Genomic DNA, 19,027 nt, shown 5'->3' with positions numbered 1-19,027 from the left:
TTCCTTCCTCCTACTTCTTCATCTTCTTCATCATCACTATCAAGTCACTACCACTTATTCAGTGCTTGCTATGTGCCAGACACAGTACTCATTTCATTGTATCTGTTATCTCAGTTTATCTTCTCTTCATTCCTATGAAGTAGAGTCCATTCCATTTAGTACATTAGTAACAAGAACACTGAGACCATGAGAGGAGAGGTGAATTGGCCAAGGCCATAGAGTTAGTCAAACACAGAGCTATACCCATGAACTAAGGCCAAAAAACTACAAAACTCCCTTGTGCTAGATACTATGAGAAGGTTTTATTTTTATTTTTATTATTATTTTTAATGTGATATGGATTAATACACTCTGAGAAATGGTGGCCTGGGTTTTTAGAAAATTATTTTATTTATTTATTGAGACAGGGTCTCACTCTGTCACCCAGGCTGGAAGGCAGTGGCATGATTATAGCTCACTGCAGCCTCCGACTCCTGGGCTCAAGCAATCCTCCTGCCTCAGACTCCTGAATAGCTGGAACTACAGGTGCATACCAACACGTCTGGCAATATTTTAAAATTTTTTTCAGAGACAGGGGTCTTGCTATGTTGCCCAGGCTGATCTTGAATTCCTGGGCTCAAGCGATCCTCCCACCTCAGTCTCCCAAAGTGCTGGGATTACAGACATGAGCCAAGTGCCTGGTCTTATCTTGGACATTTTAACTCAAGCTGAGTGGTTTCTTCATCTCCTTTACTCTCCACCCCTCAGTCAATCTCAATCACGCTAACAGCCATTAAAGGTAAAGGAATGTAAATCCAAAGAGCAGAGAGAGGAGGAGAAGACTTTGATGGCTGGAGAAGAGCTGACCTACACCACCCTCCACTGAGTCATCAGGAAGTGGAGAAATGCCTCCCAAGCAAGAGAAAGTCTGAGGCACATGGAAATGGGCTAATCACCAGGGAACACCAGGAAAGAGTAACCACTGGAGGAGAAAACAAATGGGGAGGGGAACACAGGAGGAGGACAGATAAAGCGATTATTAGGTTGCCCTTTCTTTGTGAAGCTGAGGCATCATCTCCACCTCGAGAGCTGATTTCTCCTTGGTTTTTTTCCCAAATCAATACCTCTTCTAGTGATGAAGCTGTGGTTCCTCATTTCTGATGCTTGGACCACTCTGAATTGTGCCCTCATCCCAGAAAACTGCATGTAACTCCCCAAATATTCCCCATCATTGTAGGAAGTTGATGGGTCTTGTGAAATTCACCAAAGCACTCTGGAGGAGCCTCTGACTGTCCATCAGGTTTTCAAGTAGGTAGCCAAGATGTGCTGTACTTTTTACTAAGGACAGGCATGGGTAAAGTCGAAATCCCTTAAGACGGGTTCATATTTACAGCTCGGATGGCTGTTCTCACGTGAAATCATGTTGACGTGTTTACCAGCACTGTGACTTTGATGATATGAACCTGCCAGTCAGCACTCACCACAGCTTGGCAGGGGGCAGGTTTTCAAGGTGGCAACAAGGTCAAACAACATGGGCAGGTGCTAAGGCACCCCGTACTGTAAAAGCAAGTCTGTGCTTAAGAACTGCAAAACACGTCTTTCATTGCCTTGCCCAATAACTAGCAGTCATCTCAGAACAGGAGATGGTTTCTCTCTGCTGAAGCTTTTCTCTCCAGCTTCAGACCAGGAAAAAAAAAAATTATCAGACCAATGAACGGGTATTAGTCATCACTGAGAACCCACCAAACACAGCACTGGGGGAGAAAAGGAGGTAGCAGATAAACCTGTGTTTTCAGAGACTATACAGCCTAGTTTTGCAGACAAGACAGAGATGTGAGGGACCCAGAACCAAGCTGTACCAAGCTGTGCAGCTGAACCTCTCATCGGAGAGGACTAGCCAAGGGGCTGTCTGCTGCAAGATGGTTTCTCTGCGATGTCATGGCTGGGCAGCTGGAGGCAACAGAGAGCCTCTGACAGGTGGGATTTTCAACTTCCCAGATTAGCAGTGTCCTTGTGGGACACCCTGGGGACATCAAAAGAGGAACCACCCTGAGTGACCTCATTTCCTTTCTGGCTCTTACATGACAATCTATTTTAAAATATTTTAAAATAAACTATATATGCCATTTATTATTTGCCAGACATCTTCCAACCCCTTTGTATATTAACTCACTTAATCTTCACAACTATCCTATCAGGTAAGTCCTATGACTATCCTCATATTATTGTGAGGAAAACGAGACACGGAGTGGTTAAGTAACTTGCCCAAAATCACACAGCTTGTGAAGGGTGAATCTGGTGTCATTCATAATCCCATGTTATGCTGCCTTTCCATGTATTTCACATTTTTTTTTTTTTTTGTAAATATATTTCTCCGGGCCAGGCATGGTGGCTCACGCCTATAGTTCCAGCACTTTGGGAGGCCGAGGCGGGTGGATCACCTGAGGTCAGGAGTTCAAGAACAACCTGGCCAACATGGTGAAACCCCATCTCTATAAAAAATACAAAAAATTAGCCGGGCATGGTGGCACACACCTGTAATCCCAGCTACTCGGGAGGCTGAGGCAGGACAATCGCTTTAATCCAGGAGCCAGAGGTTGCAGTGAGATGAGATCGCACCATTGCACTCCAGCCTGGGCAACAAGAGTGAAACACCATCTCACCATCTCAAAAAACAAACAATATGTGTATGTGTGTGTGTATGTATATATACACACACACACACATATATATAATTCTCTGGTCTCCAGTTTGCTAATAAAAAGTACTTATTTTTATCATAATAGCAATGTATCATATTGGCCAAGAACTCAGCTATTGAAGCCGTAACAAGTTTGGGTCCAAATTTGGGCTCTGAAAATCTCTGGCTGTTTTTCCCTGGGCAAGTTACTTAACCTTTCTGAACCTCAATTAATTCCCTTATAAATCTGGGGCAGTAATACTCCCCTGACAGGGTTGTTGTGGGGTTGCTCTAAGTAATATAACAACATACTTAAAATATTCCTTGGGCTTGCCTCCATTTGTAAGGGTATGAGCGCTATTCATGGTGTTTCTTATGATCACATCTGTTTATATCTCAATTAGAATGCTGAGCGTTTAAATGATGATTCACTTACTACTGATTGACCTTCAGTTATTCCAGTTTCATGAATCAACACATCCCCATTTTCGCTTAAGCTAGTTTGAATTGGGTGTCTGCCCATTAAAACTAAAAGATTCTAGACTAGTACAAAAGTGGTTGTAAGATTAGTGCATACAGCACTAATCACAACAGCAAAGACATGGAATCAACACAAATGCCCATCAAAGATAGACTGGATAAAGAAAATGTGGTACATACACACCATGGAATACTATGCAGCCATAAAAAAGGATGAGATCATGTCTTTTGCAGGGACATGGATGGAGGTGGAAGCCATTATCCTGAGGAAACTAACACAAGAACAGAAAACCAGACACTGCATGTTCTCACTCATAAATGGGAGCTAAACAATGAGAATGCATCGACACAGGGAGGGAAACAACAAACACTGGGGCCTGTGGGGGGTGGTGGGGGAAGGGAGAGCGTCAGGATAAACAGCTGATGCACATGGGGCTTAATACCTAGGTGACGGGTTGATAGGTGCAGAAAATCACCATGGCACACGTTTACTTGTGTAATAAACCTGCACATCCTGCACACGTATCCTGGAACTTACAATAAAATTAATTTAAGAAAAGGTAACTGTCAAAAAAAAAAAATAGATTAATGCATCCATGTACATACCCTTGCATAAAAGGCAGTCCTAGAAGATATGTTCTGCTTAATTTTTTAACAAACCCTTTCCGAGGTCTTGCTATGTGCCAAACACAATTCTAAGCACCTCCAAGACTTTGACTCATCCAGTCTTTTAACAAGTCCATGGTACTGGTACTCATAATAGCCCCATTCTACAAATGAGGATATTAGAACTCAGAGGCCGTACATCATTCGTGGCAACTTGAGTGGGGAGGGTCTGAAGTCAAAGCCACCCCTGCCCGATCCCAAATCCTACTTCCTTTCCTCTGCCTGCTTCACATGACCAAGGATGTTGATGTAATTGCTAAGTAAGGAATCCTGGAAATCTACTAAGGAGCTGGTACCGACACTCAGGTGCCCACATTCTAAATCTCGCCTTGATGCTGAAATCTCTTCTGAGGCCCAGGAAAAGCATGGTGGGTGGTGAACAAGAATTCCAAAATATCCTTCCAGAGAAATCCCACTGCTGGAGAGCCATGCCAAACAGATTGTACAGTCTCCAAACTATATTCAGACCCAGACATACAAACACTGACCTGAAATCAACCTACCACCCTCCACGTCTTCTTTTTAAATAATGTTTGGCAGACAAGAGTTGTTTGCCTCTTCTACAAATGCTTGTAAACTTATTGAGCTGGTTAGGCACTAATTTTTCTACACACCCACCTATCATAGGTCTGGACTCAACATGTCAGCATTCCATTAAATATTTACCACATTCATTTACATCTCCCCCATCAATATTGAATAGAGCTCAACATGGAAATTCACAGACTCCAGGGTGGCCATTTGTTTTTAGGATTACTGCACAGACCTCACTTCCTTGGAGATTCCCTGGCTGGCCTCAAAGATGAATGCTTCTTTTAGGACCAAAATAGAACAAAGGGACAAAAGGGAACTGAAGGATTTAAAATTAGGATAAAAAAAAAAGAAAGAAAGAAGAAAAAAATTGGCACTGGAGTTGGTCTGCCTTAACCATCTAAAACTTACCAATGATGCCCAACTTTTAGTGTGGTTCATCCCATATGTTCCCATGCTCCCACAGAGACCTAACATTTGCAGGCACTATTTATCATTCTGGCTAGTGGTGTGCTCATCTGCCTACCTCGCTAAGCAGCCTTCGTTGTTATTTTTATAATTACTGGGAGTCTTTTTCATGTTGCACTCTGCCAGAACTCCGGCTCACCACACACCTGTTCTACGCAGAACACATGGAGAGACGGGCGGTGGGGGGTGGGTCTGGCGGTTGAGAGAAGGCAAAGACAGCCTTTTCAGCCTGCTATAAAAAGCAAAATCAAGAATAAAGCAAAAGTCCAGCAGCCACTAGGTACCTTTTTGTTAAAAGCTGTATTCTGCACTGACACTTTCTTTAAAAAACATTCTCTATGTCGGTTTAAGAGTTTGTTTCTAAGAACAAACGCTGTTCTGATTTTAACAAACATTAAATAATTGAGTCTTCATAATGACCGGCAATGAGTATCGTCATTCCCATCTCACAGATGAGACAATGAAAACACAGAAAGGCTAAATAATTTGCCCAAGGGTGCACAGGTGGTAAGTGGTAGACTTGAACCAAATCTGAATCCAGGTACTTACGTGTGAAACTATTCTACCATGTTGCAACTAACCAGAATCACTCTCATCACCAAACATCATCATCACCACCACCACCACCACCACCACTGCAACTACCACCATCAGCACTGTCACTACCACCAGAGCCACCAGCACCACCATCACTACCACCATTACTATCACCAACACTATCACCCACCATCACTGCCATCACCACTATCCCAACTCCATCACCATGGCCATCACCACCACCACTACTGTCAACATCACTATCACCATCACCACCATGACCACATAACCACCATCTCTACCATTACCACCATTATCACCACTTCATCACCATCAGCACCGTCACTATCACCAACAGTACCGCCATCACCTTCATTACCACTACTACCACCACCACCATTTCCACAGCATCACCATCAGCATCATCACTACCATCACCACCACAGTCACCACCACTCTCACCACTATCACCTTCACCATCACCATCAGCAGCATCAAAAGTAGAAGTAGGCATTGAGCTCCTTCCGTTTGCTGGGTACTATACTGGGGTGCTATACAAACTAGCTCATGCCATGCTCCTAACAATGCTAGGTTTTCATGGTCTTGCTGTAACCTCTATTTCATAAATGGAGAAATCAAACTTCAGAGAAGTCGAGAAACATGCCCACGGAGCTAGTCGGAGGCCCATAAGATTTGTAATTTATTTCAGACTCAAAGTCAGTTCTGCTTCACATTCACGTGAATGCATTTCACTCCTGTTCTCCTGCAGCTGGAGGCAGCGGGTGGAGGTACTGCTCACTGGACATTTCGTAAAACTGGCTCCCCACTTCTCGACCACTGTGTTAGAAGTGGGATGCTAGAGATCACCTTGCCAAGCTGGTGAATGACTTTGTCTTTGGTGACTGCTACCAACTAATATATGAGATCAGTTGCTTGGTGACGGTGATGGTGCTAAAGGCGAGGGTGATAGTGGTGGTGATAATAGCAATGGATTGGTGACAGTGGTGATAGTGGTGGTGATGGCAGAGCTCAAATGGAGATTCTGAGCTCTGGGAGCTTTGGCCTAAGATATGCTGAAACCAGCCTGTCACTCTCTTCCATGAAGCCCTATACCACCCAGGTCAGTGCCACCTGACTTCACCAAAGCCTGCCGAAGTCTGACTTCAGGGAGTTGCATTTCTTCTCTTCTGGCTGAACATCAGCTTTGAAGATGAATCTCAGGCTTGATTTTCAAAATATTTTACTCCTGGCTGTTTCTTTTCTGTCCACTCCTACTCCAAGCGACCATCAGCTCGCACCAGCATTATCACAGTGGCTTCCTACTTAACAACCCCGTCCTCAGCTTTCAATCTTGTCTCTCTCTATTCTCAGCAGAAAAGCCAAACCGGCTTTGTAAAAGGCTAAATATGGTCATTTGATTCCTGCCTAAACCCTCTTATTGTGCGTGCGTGCGTGTGTGTGTGTGTGTGTGTGTGTGTGTGTGTGTTTTCCTTCTTCATTCCTCTCAGGAAAAAAAATCCAACCCTATGTCAAGATTTCCAAAACCCAGGGGTCTCTGGCCCTTCTCTGTCTCTTTACCCCTCTCTCACTGGCTCCCTGGTCCCTTTGTTTTTCCAGCATCTTGAGGACACCTAGGCGTGCAACAGGCACTACACACACTCAGTGCCTTAGTGTGAATCCTGTCTTCCACCCTGACCCCACCCCTTTGCCTACCTCCCACTCCATCTCAGCTTTGATGTCACTTTTTCAGAAAAAGCTTCCCTCACCCCTGAATCCAACTCCTACTCTTTTCCTTCAGAGCATTTATCACACCTGGCAAGGCACAGTTATGTGATGATCACTTGCTCACGGCCTGTCTCTCTCCCACAGACCTGTAACCTCTATGAAGAAAAGCACACTTGCTTTCCTTGTCTGTGTCCCTTCAATGACCAACCCAATCTCTGAGACAGAGCAGAGGCTAAATAAGGATGTGTTGCATGAATGAGCGTGTAAATTAATTATTAACCATTGACTTAAGTGAAAGAATGAGCTTTGAGGTGACTTAATCATTCTGGGCCTCACGTGTCTTGCAAGAGATGACCAGCTATGTCTTTCGTAAACAGATCATGCAGTGTTAGGAAGATTATACAAACGGTTAAAAACATAGCATTTCTCTTCTCCGATAGTACCATATAACTCTCACAAGTCTGCTATGTGTAAGCAGATAGTTGTCTTATGTAATACAGTAACTGCTGCCTTGAATTAAAGACATCATTATTTTGGAAAGTTGATCTTTCTCTGATACACAAAGTGAAGGATCCATCCCTCATATAAACACATAATCTTCTTGGCATGCTGCATGATTAAAGAGGAAATGTGATTTTATTTTTTTGGAAACTGATATTTCTCACAAAGCCAGGAAGAACTATCAGAATAAAGGGATGTTTGTTTGGGTGAATCACCAGCTTTGCACAAATCCCAAGTGCTAATTGCATAATGGGTCTTTACAAAATGCCATAATATGGGTTCGGCTGGTTTCTTCTGTTTGGGGTTTGAAAAATAGATTGTTTAGTAACCCATCAAAGATATATGTAAACCAAGTAAACAATAGAGCAGATGTTGACTGCTGTCTTGTGCCATGTAGACATAATTAAAAACAATGAGACACTCATGGATTCAAATGATAGAGAACAAACACAAATACAAAAATCAGTACAATATAAATGTAAACTGCATTTGCTGGACACCTGCTTTCCAAGTCCAAAATGCTGTATCATATTTCCCATGATGAAAAATGTGTTTAATGTTCTTTATTTACATATATATACACACACACACACACACACACACACATACATACACTGTGTTCTCCACTTTTCAGGAAGCCTGTAAAAGGCAATCTTCCACAATGAATATTTGCTTCAATTTCATCACTACTGACAAGCATACTGGACAGTTAAAAAATGTTATAAGCATAAATGTTAGTAAGAACCAGATAGCTAAAACTTTCACATTTATAAAACAAATTCAAGCCCCAGTTTGGGTGCGGGTAGGGTAGAGTTGGGCTTTAATCATTTGTCTTTGCATTTATTCCTTCATGTATTCATTTAAGAATTTGACTAAATTGATATGTTTATTTCCTAAAAGCTTTATGTATCTTTCTTTTTTAACTCAAGAGCATTTCCTAAAATCAAGATTTCATCATAGACAAAAAGATTACTGTTGACTAGAATATTTAAAGTATCATTCTAATTTTCTAAATATTCTGTTTTACCCCCTCAAACTCCTACTCTGTCTTCTGTTGGTTTTCAGTTCTCAGTTCTATAGGGAAAGAAATATCACCACACACAAAATGAAACGCATGATATAATTAAGAAAACAAGTGCAAATGCAATCCATTAAAAAAAAAGAAAGAAAGAAATAGAGCTTTTCTCTGCTGGTATCTTGAAAGACAGATTGAGGGCTCCAAATAAAATATATGATGATATGATGTGTTTTCTTCCAATTAGGAAAAAAAATAAATAAAAGCTGAGGTTAAAATGAGAGCTTTCTATGGCTTACTCAAGAGAAGAAACTTTCCTACATCCACAATTCCCAATCCACAAAATAAACGTCCTCGATAACGTGCAAAACGAAGCAGCATTCTTTTTCAGTGAATAATTGAAAAAGAATCATTTTTAAAAGCCTCAAAAAACCCATTGTTTAAAGATCACATCAAGCTCCTGTTGACTTGTCGTGAACGAATGGTGATTCGGCTTACAGTCAACTCGCCCTCTCCCTTGCCTGTTGTTTTTGGTGATATAGAAGGATGGCGGATTCTAATGTGATCTGCATCTCTTTATGCTAATAAAAGAGTGTCAGCCCATTTTCGCAGACAACACCATAAAGCATAAACACCAAATGGGAAACAAATAGGGCCGTGATGCCACTGTGAAACAAACCAATCAACCCTGAAACACCTAAGATAGATCACATCCCGTTCTTCATTCATTCTTTATAGAAAGGCAATGAAAATGTCTCTAAGTGAATCTGATTAAACACACGCACATACACAACCGCGCACAGGCGCACACCATCTCAGAGCTCAGGAAGGTTGTAAAGCACTAAATTCTTTTGATTGATGAAGCAGCCTTCACTGCACTGAGCAAAACAGCATGGCAAGGCAGGACCCCACTCCCTGAAATTCCTTTATGAACACGACCAGGCCCCGCAAGTGAACAAAAGCAGTGGTGCGGGGTGTATAAATCATTAATACGGTGCCGGGCAGTGACTGCGTTTCCTCTGTTAGTTGGAGAGCTCCTCAGTACAACAGGGATTTGGGGATTGGAATTGGCTGCGAAGAAATACACTCCATCATTCTCAGAGCCGATGATTCTCACAGCCTCGTTCTTTCCTCTCTCCCTCCTCCTCCCTAAGTCCAACAGCCTCATGGTTTGTTGCAATTGATTAGACAAAATCATAATGACTTAAAAAACAAAATCGGGAAGAGCTTCAAAGTTGACAGGTCGCCTGAACTCTTTCCCCTTTTGACAAGTCCTGCCTGTAAAGGCAAAGAGAAGGACCACTCCATTAATTGGAGCTATTCTTCCATTGCAGGAGCCTGGCAGAGGTCTCTCTGTAAATCATACAGAACCAGCCTGGCTGGCACAGTGAGGGGGAGGATATAGGGATGGTACAGAATAGTGGTTCTAAGTGTCGGTTCTGGGGCGAAAGTGTCTGGTTTTAAATATCAGCTCTCCCACCTAAGCCTTGGATTCTGCATCTAAAAATGAAGCCATTAATTTCAACTCCCTGGAGGCTTTTTGTGGGGGATTAAATGCGATAATCCATGTAAAAGTGCTTAGTCATGTGCTTGTCACAAAGCACTCCATAAAAGTTATTGATTATTTCATTATTTTAATTATTTTATTATTATGATCATCATGGTGGAAGAAGGCTGGCTTCTCTGGTTACCTAAATGGTCTTACAAGCCGCCCCTCCTAAGAGCCTCATTTTTTGAATGGAACCAAAAAGAGCCTTAAAAAAAAAAGAAGAAAAGAAAAGAAAAAAAGATGAAAAAGAAGAAAGGAAAAGAGTCTTCAGGAATCCTGAGTCACGTATTCTAAATGGAGACCCCCAGTGGAAGGTTCTGCCATTGCACCCTGAAGAAAAGAGAATTTCTCCACTCAACCCCTTCCCGTGTTCACTGCTCATTGCAAACCCTTAGGGGGGAAAAGGAAGAAAGAAAGAGAGCAAACAAACAAACAAAAAAAATTGCATAGTTTTATACAGATTATTTGGTTGAGAGAATCTGTCAGCGACTTTAAGCAGAGACAATAGATAGATCCAAAGCAAAGCCACTTTCAGGAGGCGCTGTTGTGTTTTCAGAAATTCCAGGAGTGGCCCGGATGAAGAGTGATGTGGAACTAGGAGTCCCACACCTCTTTCTTTTGCTTCAGAAGGAAACGCAGCAGTGGGGAACACGCTGCCTCTCCTAGAACAGATCCAGGGCCTGAAAATGCACACGTCAGCTTTCCCGGTCCATCCTGAAACTGGGGCACCCTCCCAGACATCAATGCCAAGCACCCAGGCAGCACGGGGCCCCCAGAGAGCCCCGCCAGACTCTCCCAGACTCTCCCGGGTGACAATCTACACTGTAGCAGGGTCCCACCGTATTAAAGCTTATGGGAATAAACTTCAATGTGTGCCCAAGTCTCTGGCATCACAGAATAATGACATTCTGAATGGAAATAAATGAAGGCCCTGCAGTGTGATTCTGTCAGCTTTTGAAAGTAAATAACTTCGCTACTGACAAGAGCAAGACAATTTTTATTTTCCCTCCTCCTGCCACTGAGCATTAATTGAGCTGTGTAGCCATATTACAATCCAGTGACACAAGCAGGACTGACAGCTCGCTGGAGGAAGAAAGAGAAGAGCCCCCACACAGGGTAGTGGAATCAAGAAGCTCCAGAGTGACACCCAAGTCCCTTGTGTCTGTGTCCTTGGCAGGCCGTGGATGCGTTAATCATGTTAATTTGAGAGAAATGGAAAACAGAAGTTTATGTCCAGCTTTAATAAGCAAATCCTACATTTCTTTAACACATTCCTTCCTTCATTTCTTTGTTGTTGTTGTTTTTGAGACAGAGTTTCACTCTTGTCGCCCAGGTTGGAGTGCAATGGCGCAACCTCGGCTCACTGCAACGTCTGCTTCCTGGGTTCAAGTGATTCTCCTGCCTCAGCCTCCCAAGTAGCTGGGATTACAGGTGTGCACCACCATGCCCAGATAATTTTTGTATTTTTAGTAGAGACAGGGTTTTGCCATGTAGGCCAGGTGGTCTCGAACTCCTGACCTCAAGTGATCTGCCTGCCTCTGCCTCCTGAAGTGCTGGGATTACAGGCATGAGCCACTGCACCCGGCCCTTCCTTCATTTCTTTAACAAACATCTATAGGCTGCTCACTGCATCCCAGGCACTGAGCTAAGTGTTCCCATTTGTATCTTACTTAATCTCACAAAGAACAGTATTAAATGGTTATTCTAATCCCTGTTTTTCTGAAGGAGCAATTAAGGCCCCAAATCAAAAAAAAGAAGAAAAAAAGTGACTTGCTCAATTCAGCTGGATCACCTAATTGAATAACAGAGTTGGGATTAAGCCTTCAGCTCATGATTTCTGTCCTACATACAACTTCAGAAACATTGGGGTTTCTTTTCTCTTCTTTTTTTAAAAAAAACTATACTTTGGGGGAAGCTGACACCAGCTGGCTCTAAATAGATCCAGGTTTTTCATCTGAATTTTGTCAGACACTTGAGACGGACAGCTGGCTACTGCAGTGTGTAAACCTCACTGTTCCTTCCGGGTTTAGGGACCAATATTGGTCTTACCTTTCCAAAAGAGCAGGGCTTGCCCCACGCTGGATTCAGGCAGAGCAAGAGGAAGCCAATCTACCGAAGGGAAAACCTGGGGATATTTGTTGTTTTTGATAAGGGGAAACTGGTCGTTGAGGTGAATCCTGAGCAAACATCAAATGCCAAAAAAAGAAAAGGCTAATCAAGACTAAACCTTTTATGCATTTACTCATCAGGCCTGGGAAATCGGAGTCACTTAAATCCTACAGCTGCCTGTACTTTTTTCTATGGCTGCAAAAGGGGAGAAAAAATATTCATTGCATCCCTGGGAACACACACTAACTTTCTGAATGCTTTCCACTCCAGTTCCACTTCCTAATTTTGATTCTGTTTAAACACACATAAAGAAAAGGATCAAAACAAGGTAAGACTGCTCTTCAGCTAGAGCTGGGCTGAGGGCTGAGGGCTGAGGGCTGAGGGCTAAGGACCACAGCAGCTTCCCAGTCCCAGGCCTATCATCTCAAAACCCTCCTTGGGATGTAGACGTTGAATGTATGGCTATTTTCCTTTATTGTTCACTACTGGCTGATGATCTGGCAGAGGGAAAAAAGCAGCAGCACAAAGAACTTAACTCTAGTCTTGCCCCTTGCAAATTGGGTCAAGGTAGGTGAATGAGTAATTCCAGACCAGACATGGCAGAGGATTCCCAGGCGATCCAGCAGGCCAAGTGGAAGTGTTCCAAAGTGTTGTACTGCATGCACGGTTCACAAAATGGCACAGAGATGAACAACATAACAGACTATCTATGAGGACAGGGGCCTTTGCTTTGCTCCCTGGGAGAGTCTAGAAGTACAGCTGGAGTTCCATAAACCTAACAGGAGTTCCATCAACATGGAATGGGTGGATGGGCAGGTGAATGAATATACATACACTTCCATGTTGATGGGAAAGTGATCACACGTGTGATTCAATGACTATGTTTTATTTGTTTTGGGCACATCTATGTTTAACACATAAGTTAATTTTTTAAAATATTAAGTAGATATCAACTCTGGTAATGGGTAGATTGGCAGAACTTAAGAAGCAGTGCCTGAATGTCTGAAGTTTGAGAAATACCAGATCACGTTAATTATTTCCATGTTAATAAGCATGCCCTTTGATGAAGTTTTGATAAAACATACCAACAGGACTCTGGGTGCTCCACAGTTAACGTCAGTTTTTACAGTTTTGGTCAACCTTTTCTCTCTACTTCCTCCCTGCCCAAACCTGGTTCCAAATCCTGGCTCTTTTTCAGCCGGGATCAATCAATCAGGGCTATAGCATGACAGGAAGATCAGAAACAGCAGTGAAAAGCCTCTTTCCCCAAACCCTCTCAGGAGCCAGGACGTTCCAACCACACAAGCTCTTTCCTAATTGTATGCCAGACTCAGGAACTGAATTTCAGGATCCTTCAGGGAGAACCCTGGCCAGCCGTGTCTCCCAGCAGAGACGGCCTGTGGGTCCAATGTTCATTTCTCTAGCTTGCGTGTATTCAGCATGGTTAAAGGGCCGGGGCCAGGGCTCTCTTGAGCTATTGTGCCTGAGAGTTGACCCTATCCGACACAGCTGCCCTCAATAGGGCCGGGTGAGGCAAGCTGCATCATGCCAAAAGCCATGGGCCAATGCTCAGCCCGGCAGAGTTCTCTTGGGCAGCACCCGGAAATAGGAAACTTTATTGATGAATTGAACTTTCTTTGGTTTTCTTAATTGAATTAAACAGCACACTGGGACACCTCTCCCCGCCCATTAAAAAGGTCTCTGCAGATGGGGCAATTACGCCCACACTTGTCAGCTCTGCTTCATTCGCAGGATGACATGTCCTGCTCATCACCCAGCCCCCTTAGGCACAGAGGCAGCAACCTGATTTTGTTTACAATGCTGCAATTTATTTCCCTTCCACAGGACTATTATTTGCCTGACAAACTACACTGTTTTTACCCGGCCAATATGAATAAACAAGCATTATGTTTCCTCTTGGGGCAGAGAACCTGGTTAAATGAATCAGAAAACCCTAAAAAAGATTGTCTACCCTCAGTCCATCAGCTACTGAAGAATTACTCAAGGGTCAGCTGTAAGAAAAACAGATGGCAGGTGAGCACTAATAACACGGACTTTCTCCAGCTGGGCAAAGGCAGGAGCGGCCAGTTGCATGTTCTGACACAGAAACTGCCTCGAAATGGCAGGCAGAGCAGGCAAATGGCACAAGGCTTTGGTCTGTGGATGAACAGATGCTTACAATTTTCACAAGTGATTGCTGGATTAAGTAATTTTAAAGCAGAGACAGCCCACGTGGCCCTGCAGTCCGTGTCCACAACACGAGGCCCTCCATAGGTTCCCCAAAGCGGAGAAGCACAGATGACCCCCAACTCACCTGAAATGTGGGCCTTGCCTGGCTGATAACAGCCTAACATTTCATACCTTCTCTTAATTGGAAAAGATCAGAGAAACGAGAAAGACTGGTTAACCAATTTACGACGTAAGACATCTCACTAGAAAGAGACCGAGGAACCTTTCTTCTTTCAGGGAGCCACCTGGGCCTGGAAATGTGCTCATTCCAGCCACTTAAATTCCTTTAAACAATTCAGACATGAAGCTAATCTATCCTAATTCTTTTCTGCGTTATTGACACTATTGACTACCCCCAGTCCACAGCACTATCTAATAAATCAACATGGGATTAAGCCAAAAAGAAAGAATGTGATAAAATGCCATTTGTCCATTTGTCCCCCTATAAATCATCAGATGGAGTAACACAAGGTAAGTAACTGCAATGAGAATTGAACTTTTCTACACAGCCATAATTGTTATGACCTACCTAATGTTTCCAAAATTTATAACCGTGGCTGGTGCATGGGGCCACCCTCCCCACTTCCTGCAGCCTTCGTGCGAGAGCCCATCTTCCCCAGGTTATTCTCTGCACTGAGAATCGCTTTCTAATTAAAGACAGAAAGCGTTGATATGCAGGTTTCAGTTCAATTGCTTTCGATCTGAAGATGTCCACAGTGAGCAATGGCTTCATTTACCGGGAATTACCCTTTGTACAAACCACTTCACTACTTAAAACAAACCACATGGATCATCATTAAGTGGGAAAAATTACCAATCTTCGAATATTGACAGTGGCATGGCCCACTTTAGAGGCTCTCTTCTCCCCCCTCTAATGTGGATTTTAAGCATTTGACTTATTTTTAAATTTAGGCTGATAAAAAGGTTCTCAGTGAATAGGGTTTGACGGATGAGAAGCTTTCTTAGAACAGTACTGAGAGACGCTGATGGTGGTGTAAGAACAGAGAAAATTAAGTTAATACGTTACTGATCCTCTTTCAGGGCATTAAACTCAATGCAAAAAAAAAAAAAAAAAACCCAGCTCTGGGTGGAATCTGACATGCAGTTGGCATCAGAAGACAAATCTCATCATCCATCCTCTCTGTTGCCTCACCATACCTTACCATGAGATGGGTGCTATGAGGTTTGTCCTCTGTTACTTAGAATGGAAATAAATCATCTCTAGATTTCTGTGTCCTGTGTATATATGCATGTGTATGTGTGGCTGTTTTCTATTCTTCTCTATCAGGAAAACAAAATAGGTTCTCTTTTGACCTAGCTTGTTGCAAAGCCCCCTAATGTGAAATTGTATTCAGAATTATTCCTCAAAGCAAGAATGGTTCCATGAGTACTTACTTTGGAACGTGGAAGATTTTGTATTGGGGATATGTAAGTTCGAAGTTCAGCTTCAAGAAGATTCACTGTCAAAGAAGACACAGCAATGAAGCCACTGCAGTGTATCAAGAAAGGAGATTGAGGCAGGGACTTTCCCTGGACAGCAAGATTGAAGCCAGTTGCTCCAAGGACTACTTATCCGTTCCATCTGAAAGTAGTTGACAACCACAAAATATATGCTGTATGCTAGGGGTGTGTGTGTGTGTGTAAGTATGTGTGTATGTATACACATTTGTGTGTTCCTATGTGAGTACATCACTGGGTCTGATATCTAGATGCCAAAAGGACTATTTAGCATTATTCCACCTTGCAGTTCTAAACTGTAGTAACATCTCAGATGTGGAGAAAAAGAGAGGAGCAGGAGAAAAGAAAAGAAATCGTAGCTGTAAGAGAACACTTATCTAGATAAAAGTTACTACAACATATAAATAAGTGAAACAGGATAAGTCAAATAATGTAAATGTCAAAGTTGCCTCTTCATCGGCCTAAATAAATAAATTATTCGTGGCAAAAGTGATATGTTGTCACTTACACTTGGCCATTCAGAGTAGACTCTGATGCTGAGGCACCCCAATTGATTTTTGTTTTTATGAGTTGTCTTATGGATAAATCCAGGAGAATTTAGGAGGAAAGGTTGGATGTTCATGCTGAGACAAAGAAAGCATTTGATGAAGTCATTTTCCTTAGCTATTGGATAAGGAATAATCATATGAAACTGCATTCCAGAAAAATATACTTCAGGGAAGACTCGATGGCCACTGATCAGAGTTTGTGGATTTATAAAACAGAATGATAAATGCCCCAAAATAAGATCAATGTGGGTTGATTACTATCTTATGTGATTGGTGACCTCAATGACAAAGACTTCTGAATTATGTTTACTACTAAACGATTATAACATAAAATTGTTTTCAGTGAAGGTGTTACTTATAAATGTTGCCTGACTCATCCACTTGATCAATTTACTTTGAGATCAAAGATTAGCCTTCTTTTCACCAAAATTAGCTAGAGATCCAATAATAGCTACAGATTAAAGGCAGATAAAAAATACAGTAGTGATGTCTGGGTACAAGATACATAAATCATATCGATAAGTAGTATGTGGAGATTAGAGTGAACTATTTCACACTCTTAATCAGCCGATTGTCTGGATTGCTAAATAAAATAAGTGACGTGCGACTTTTAAACAAACTACCATGACAGTAATGGCCAGGAGAGATGACTCCAGGTATACCATTTCCACCCTAGCGGTGAGCTTCCAGGAAGGGCAAGAAAACCTAATTCTGAATGAGACAGGCAAAAATAAATGACTGCCTTTATTATACTTCAGGCATTCAGTGAAGCTCAGAGAAAATACACACACACACACACGCACACCATTCCCACATTATGTCATAGTATCACATTATAAACACTTTCACAGATAGCATTGCAAGTCCTTTCAGGGGAGGGGGAGATGCATTCCAAAGCACATTTCAAAATCCACCCTCCATCTATATGGAACCATGATGCTGATTTAGTCACTTCTAAATATTTGTTGTGCCTGCCAATGTTTCCTTCAAGCCTCCCCTTTCCAGAGCAGGGGTGTTTTTCCTCGTGGGAGAGACTGCCTGGAAGATGCTGAGAACCTTTGTGTTTGTCTTATATGTTTGTTCTTCTCATGGCAAGAATAACCTCTCACTCAAAGTCACTATCTTCTTTCCTAAGTTGTGCCCAAATAAGCAAGCCTATTTAATAATCTAGAAAGCAGAAACATAAATGTGTTTTTGAAAAATGCACCAACACCACCACACAAAGGAACAGAGAACACTGGGTACCTATAGCTTTCTACTTGTTAGGTAAATGATATTCAAATTGATTAATAAATAACATGAAAAAAGTAAATGTAAAAGGCAAAAGATCAACTCATAGTAATAATGTGATAAATCCAGCTGAGGCTTAGCATCTATAGAAATGCTCATTAGAATTTTCTTCTGGTGAAAATAACTGGTATAAAACGCACACACACACACACATTTACACACACACCCACAGCAAAGGCACAGAAATTGTAGATGAAGCATATAATACGTTATCAATACTCTCTGGGGAAATGTTTCCTGGCATGATTTACTCAATGATGAATGTAATAAAATAATATTTAAAAGAACAAATTTGTTCCCAAGATTTTTTAAAGACTGTTCTCAAAAAGACTTGCAACAGAAAATACGCCTAAGAAATATTTTCTGGAGGCAACCAACTTGATAGAAAAGCACCCAAATGTTCAACACAGAATCCTGACATTTTATAAAAACATGTATTCCTGTAACACAGGTTGAAATTGAGGGTCTTGGGGAAGAGGGCCACTCTCAACTCTTGCAAAGGAAGTTTTGTTCACACATTCATGTTAACAAATGGTACTCTTGAAGGGAGTCCATGGAAAAACAGATAAAATGAGTATAATCACCGTAAACTCTTCACAGAATAGGATGGAGATCCTGGGAGGGGAAAAGGATTTTCATCTGCATGACAAAACCCCTTCTAACCCTTCAGATCACATCCACAGCCCCTGCCCAATGACAGAGAGCTGGCCTGTCACCCTACAAGGGCAGTGTTGAGCTATTTCCCAAGCACAGGAACCAACTCAGGAAGCAATCCTTCCAATAAAGAAAGAATGACAGAGCAGAGAGGGTCCCAGGGCAACATTCTGAGAAACAGAGTAAGGTGTCAAAAGACTGAAATGTGTACAACGAATGGAAAACAGAGCAAACACAGACTCCCTCAGCAAGACCACTAAGGAGAAGTGAAAGGGAGAAAAAAAACCCACAAAAAAATAAATTAATTAATTAAAAATTAAAAAATACACACCCTTACACATGCCAACAAAGACAACATCCTAAACAGCTCACCTTCATCACAGCATTGCCAGCGAGTTTGAAGGCAGTCTGGGGCTGACACACTCCAGAAATTCAAATGCTCCGATCCCATGCGGACCGAATATAGCACGACACAAACTTAGGAAAACACACACACACACACACACACACACCACCACCACCACCACCATCACCACACACACCACACTTCTGCTTTCCACTCCCTATTAAATCAGCGGAATTAACACTGCAGGCACCGGAATGCCTCC

General features: G+C 42.3%; 1 protein-coding gene and 1 long non-coding RNA gene across 37 annotated transcripts in view; both read right to left on the bottom strand.

Annotated features, from left to right (window-relative positions):
- Nucleotides 1-19,027, bottom strand: part of RBFOX1 (RNA binding fox-1 homolog 1) — a 2,485,711-nt gene that overhangs the window by 387,166 nt on the left and 2,079,518 nt on the right. The gene's annotated exons all lie outside the window — the stretch shown is intronic.
- On the bottom strand, nt 6,839-11,051 carry LOC144337925 (uncharacterized). Its single transcript, XR_013411566.1, has 2 exons — nt 8,670-11,051; nt 6,839-8,181 (listed from the first exon to the last, which is right to left on the bottom strand). It is a non-coding gene; the product is annotated as an uncharacterized LOC144337925 (long non-coding RNA).

Source organism: Macaca mulatta, chromosome 20 (assembly GCF_049350105.2).
Source record: "Macaca mulatta isolate MMU2019108-1 chromosome 20, T2T-MMU8v2.0, whole genome shotgun sequence".
In the NCBI taxonomy this organism is placed as follows: Eukaryota; Metazoa; Chordata; class Mammalia; order Primates; family Cercopithecidae; genus Macaca; species Macaca mulatta.
Note: the sequence above shows the minus strand (reverse complement) of the source record. Positions and strands in the feature narration are given on the sequence as shown.